This window comes from Oncorhynchus masou, unplaced genomic scaffold, assembly GCF_036934945.1.
Source record: "Oncorhynchus masou masou isolate Uvic2021 unplaced genomic scaffold, UVic_Omas_1.1 unplaced_scaffold_2521, whole genome shotgun sequence".
NCBI classification, from domain to species: domain Eukaryota; kingdom Metazoa; phylum Chordata; class Actinopteri; order Salmoniformes; family Salmonidae; genus Oncorhynchus; species Oncorhynchus masou.
In genome coordinates this window covers 37,501-43,128 of record NW_027008971.1, presented here as the reverse complement: position 1 = coordinate 43,128, position 5,628 = coordinate 37,501, and the positions used below count along the sequence as shown (strand labels likewise).

Genomic DNA, 5,628 nt, shown 5'->3' with positions numbered 1-5,628 from the left:
CTACTGACTAAGGCTGGTCTTCAGCTGGGGGCCATGTTGTCCTGTCCTAACAGAGTCACCAGTCTACTGACTAAGGTTGGTCTTCAGCTGGGGGCCATGTTGTCCTGTCAGAGTCACCAGTCTACTGACTGGGGGGCCATGTTGTCCTGTCAATAACAGAGTCACCAGTCTACTGACTAAGGCTGGTCTTCAGCTGGGGCCACATGTTGTCCTGTCAATAACAGAGTCACCAGTCTACTGACTAAAGGCTGGTCTTCAGCTGGGGGCCATGTTGTACTGTCAATAACAGAGTCACCAGTCTACTGACTAAGGCTGGTCTACAGCTGGGGGCCATGTTGTCCTGTCAATAAAAGAGTCACCAGTCTACTGACTAAGGCTGGTCTACAGCTGGGGGCCATGTTGTCCAATAACAGTCAATCTAACTAAGGCTGGTCTTCAGCTGGGGGCCATGTTGTCTGTCAGAGTCTACTGACTAAGGCTGGTCTACAGCTGGGGGCCATGTTGTCCTGTCAATAACAGAGTCACCAGTCTACTGACTAAGGCTGGTCTTCAGCTGGGGGCCATGTTGTCCCTGTCAATAACAGAGTCACCAGTCTACTGACTAAGGCTGGTCTACAGCTGGGGGCCATGTTGTCCTGTCAATAACAGAGTCACCAGTCTACTGACTAAGGCTGGTCTACAGCTGGGGGCCATGTTGTCCTGTCAATAACAGAGTCACCAGTCTACTGACTAAGGCTGGTCTACAGCTGGGGGCCATGTTGTCCTGTCAATAACAGAGTCACCAGTCTACTGACTAAGGCTGGTCTTCAGCTGGGGGCCATGTTGTCCTGTCAATAACAGAGTCACCAGTCTACTGACTAAAGGCTGGTCTTCAGCTGGGGGCCATGTTGTCCTGTCAATAACAGAGTCACCAGTCTACTGACTAAGGCTGGTCTACTCAGCTGGGAGCCATGTTGTCCTGTCAATAACAGAGTCACCAGTCTACTGACTAAGGCTGGTCTACAGCTGGGGGCCATGTTGTCCTGTCAATAACAGAGTCACCAGTCTACTGACTAAGGCTGGTCTTCAGCTGGGGGCCATGTTGTCCTGTCAATAACAGAGTCACCAGTCTACTGACTAAGGCTGGTCTTCAGCTGGGGGCCATGTTGTCCTGTCAATAACAGAGTCACCAGTCTACTGACTAAGGCTGGTCTTCAGCTGGGGGCCATGTTGTCCTGTCAATAACAGAGTCACCAGTCTACTGACTAAGGCTGGTCTACAGCTGGGGGCCATGTTGTCCTGTCAATAACAGAGTCACCAGTCTACTGACTAAGGCTGGTCTACAGCTGGGGGCCATGTTGTCCTGTCTAACAGAGTCAACAGAGTCTTCAGCTGGGGGCCATGTTGTCCTGTCTACTGACTAAGGCTGGTCTTCAGCTGGCCGCCATGTTGTCCTGTCAGAGTCACCAGTCTAGAGGCTGGTCACCAGTTGTCTGTCTACTCACCAGTCTACTGAAAGGCTGGTCTTCAGCTGGGGGCCATGTTGTCCTGTCAATAACAGAGTCACCAGTCTACTGACTAAGGCTGGTCTTCAGCTGTGGGCCATGTTGTCCTGTCAGAGTCACCAGTCTACTGACAGCTGGGGGCCAAGGCTGGTCTTCAGCTGGGGGCCATGTTGTCCTGTCAATAACAGAGTCACCAGTCTACTGACTAAGGCTGGTCTACAGCTGGGGGCCATGTTGTCCTGTCAATAACAGAGTCACCAGTCTACTGACTAAGGCTGGTCTTCAGCTGGGGGCTATGTTGTCCTGTTAATAACAGAGTCACCAGTCTACTGACTAAGGCTGGTCTTCAGCTGGGGGCCATGTTGTCCTGTCAATAACAGAGTCACCAGTCTACTGACTAAGGCTGGTCTACAGCTGGGGGCCATGTTGTCCTGGTCACAGCTGGGGGCCATGTTGTCCTGTCTAACAGAGTCACCAGTCTACTGACTAAGGCTGGTCTTCAGCTGGGGGCCATGTTGTCCTGTCTAACAGAGTCACCAGTCTACTGACTAAGGCTGGTCTTCAGCTGGGGGCCATGTTGTCCAATAACAGTCACCCAGTCTGCAACAGCTGGGGGCCATGTTGTCACAGAGTCACCAGTCTACTGACTAAGGCTGGTCTTCAGCTGGGAGCCATGTTGTCTGTCTAACAAGTCACCAGTTGTCCTTCAGCTGGGGGCCAGAGTCACCAGTCTACTGACTAAGGCTGGTCTTCAGCTGGGGGCCATGTTGTCCTGTCAATAACAGAGTCACCAGTCTACTGACTAAGGCTGGTCTTCAGCTGGGGGGCCATGTTGTCCTGTCAGAGTCACCAGTCTACTGACTAAGGCTGGTCTACAGCTGGGGGCCATGTTGTCCAGTCTAACAGAGTCACCAGTCTACTGACTAAGGCTGGTCTTCAGCTGGGGCCATGTTGTCCTGTCAATAACTGAGAGCTCCATGTTGTCTGTCAGTCTACTGACTAAGGCTGGTCTTCAGCTGGGGGCCATGTTGTCCTGTCAATAACAGAGTCACCAGTCTACTGACTAAGGCTGGTCTACAGCTGGGGGCCATGTTGTCCTGTCAATAACAGAGTCACCAGTCTACTGACTAAGGCTGGTCTACAGCTGGGGGCCATGTTGTCCTGTCAATAACAGAGTCACCAGTCTACTGACTAAGGCTGGTCTTCAGCTGGGGGCCATGTTGTCCTGTCAAATAACAGAGTCACCAGTCTACTGACTAAGGCTGGTCTTCAGCTGGGGGCCATAACAGAGTCACCAGTCAATAACAGAGTCACCATGTTGTCTGTCAAGTCTCTGACTAAGGCTGGTCTACAGCTGGGGGCCATGTTGTCCTGTCAATAACAGAGTCACCAGTCTACTGACTAAAGGCTGGTCTTCAGCTGGGGGCCATGTTGTCCTGTCAATAACAGAGTCACCAGTCTACTGACTAAGGCTGGTCTTCAGCTGGGGGCCATGTTTGTCTTGTCTAACAGAGTCACCAGTCTACTGACTAAGGCTGGTCTACAGCTGGGGGCCATGTTGTCCTCGTCAACATTTCATTCCAGTGAATATCATTAATTACATTCTACTATAAGGATTGAAAAATCACAATGTGATGACAACTAATTAATGAACCTGACCAGGAATGTGTCTCTCTCTGTATGTGTGTGTGCTGTGTGTGTGTCTCTGTGTGTGTGTGTGTTTGTGTGTCTCTGTGTCTGTTACCTTGAAGTCCCAGATGGTCATCGCTCCCATCGATGCCCGTGGTGCAGAACTTACGACAGTCCTCTGGTCTCCTCATAGATAGAGACTTGACTGGAGGAGAGACAATAGAACAGGGTCAGTCAGTCCCTCTGGTCTCCCTCATATACAGAGACTTGACTGGAGGAGAGACAATAGAACAGGTCAGACAGACAGTCCCTCTGGTCTCCCTCATAGATAGAGACTTGACTGGAGGAGAGACAATAGAACAGGGTCAGTCAGTCCCTCTGGTCTCCCTCATAGATAGAGACTTGACTGGGAGACAATAGAACAGAGACATAGATAGAGACTTGACAGGAGAGACAGACAGACAGTCCCTCTGGTCTCCCTCATAGAGACAATGAGAGACAATAGGGGTCAGACAGTCCTCTGGTCTCCCTCATAGAACAGGGTAGTCAGTCCCTCTGACTTGACTGGAGGAGAGACAATAGAACAGGGTCAGTCAGTCCCTCTGGTCTCCCTCATAGATAGAGACTTGACTGGAGGAGAGACAATAGAACAGGGTCAGACAGTCCCTCTGGTCTCCCTCAGAGATAGAACAGGGTCAGACTTGACTGGAGGGAGACAATAGAACAGGGTCAGACAGTCCCTCTGGTCTCCCTCATAGATAAGACTTGACTGGAGGAGAGACAGTCAGTGGGTCTCCTCAAAGAGACTTGAGAGGAGAGACACAAATATTAATTTTCAGGGTCAGTCAGTCCCTCTGGTCTCCTCATAGATAAACTACAGTTGTGGCCAAAAGTTGAGACACAAATATTAATTTTCACCAAGTCTGCTGCCTCAGTGATGATGCAGTTTGCATATACTCCAGAATCTTATGAAGAATGATCAGATGAGCTGCAATTAATTGCAAAGTCCCTCTTTGCCATAAAAATGAACTGAAACCCCAAAAAAAAAACATTTCCATTGCATTTCAGCCCTGACACAAAAGGACTAGCTGACATCCTCTCAGTGATTCTCTCATTAACACAGGTGTGAGTGTTGACGAGGACAAGGCTGAAGATCACTCTGTCATGCTGATTGAGTTCAAATAACAGACTGGAAGTTTCAAAAGGAGGGTGGTGCTTGGAATCATTGTTCTTCCTCTGTCAACCATGGTTACCTGCAAGGGAACACGTGCCGTCATCATTGCTTTGCACAAAAGGGCTTCACAGGTAAGGATATTGCTGCCAGTAAGATTGCACCTAAATCAACCATTTATCAGATCATCAAAACTTCAAGGAGAGCGGTTCAATTGTTGTGAAGAAGGCTTCATGAGGCGCCCAAGAAAAGTCCAGCAAGCGCGGACCGTCTCTAAAATTCAGCTGTGGGATCGGGCACAACCAGTACAGAGCTTGCTCAGGAATGGCAGCAGGCAGGTGTGAGGGCATCTGCACAGTGCATCTGCACACACAGTGATGCAAAGGACTTTTGGAGGATGGCCTGTTGTCAAGAAGGGCAGCAAAGCCGCTTCTCCAGGAAAAACATCAGGGACAGACTGATATTTTGCAAAAGTGAGGGGATGGACTGCTGAGGACTGGGTAAAGTCATTCTCTCCTGATAAATCCCCTTTCAGTTGTTTGGGGCATCCGGAAAAAAGCTTGTCCGGAGAAGACAAGGTGAGCGCTACCATCAGTCCTGTGTCATGTCAACAGTAAAGCATCCTGAGACCATTCATGTGTGGGGTTGCTTCTCAGCCAAGGGAGTGGGCTCACTCATAATTTGCCTAAGAACATGAATAAAGAACCAACACCTCCGAGAGCAACTTCTTCTTATTATTATTTTGGGTCCATGAAACTCCCCAAATCCCATTGAGAACTTGTGATCAATCCTCAAGAGGCGGGTGGACAAACAAAAACCCACAAATTCTGACAAACTCCAAGCATTGACTTTGCAGGAATGGGCTGCCATCAGTCAGGATGTGGCCCAGAAGTTAATTGACAGCATGCCAGGGCGGATTGCAGAGGTCTTGAAAAAGAAGGGTCAACACTGCAAATATTGACATCAACTTCATGTCAATAAAAGCCTTTGACACTTATGAAATGCTTGTAATTATACTTCAGTATCCATAGTAACATCTGACAAAAATATCTAAAGACACTGAAGCAACAAACTTTGTGGAAATTATTGTGTGTGTCATTCTCAAAACCTTTGTTAGATTAGAGACAATATAACAGGGTGCAGTGTGTGTCCTACATGATAGAGTTCTGGTGCCGTGTGTGTGTCCTACATGATAGAGTTCTGGTGCAGTGTGTGTGTGTGTGTGTGTGTGTCCCCTACTGTGATAGAGTTCTGGTGCAGTGTGTGTGTGTGTGTGTCCTACATGATAGAGTTCTGGTGCCGTGTGTGTGTGTGTGTGTCCTACATGATGGAGTTCTGGTGCAG

General features: G+C 49.1%; 1 pseudogene; it reads right to left on the bottom strand.

Annotated features, from left to right (window-relative positions):
- Positions 1-3,228: 3,228 nt before the first annotated feature.
- The window catches only part of LOC135533618 (actin-related protein 2/3 complex subunit 1A-B-like), a 10,637-nt pseudogene continuing 8,237 nt past the window's right edge, over positions 3,229-5,628 (bottom strand).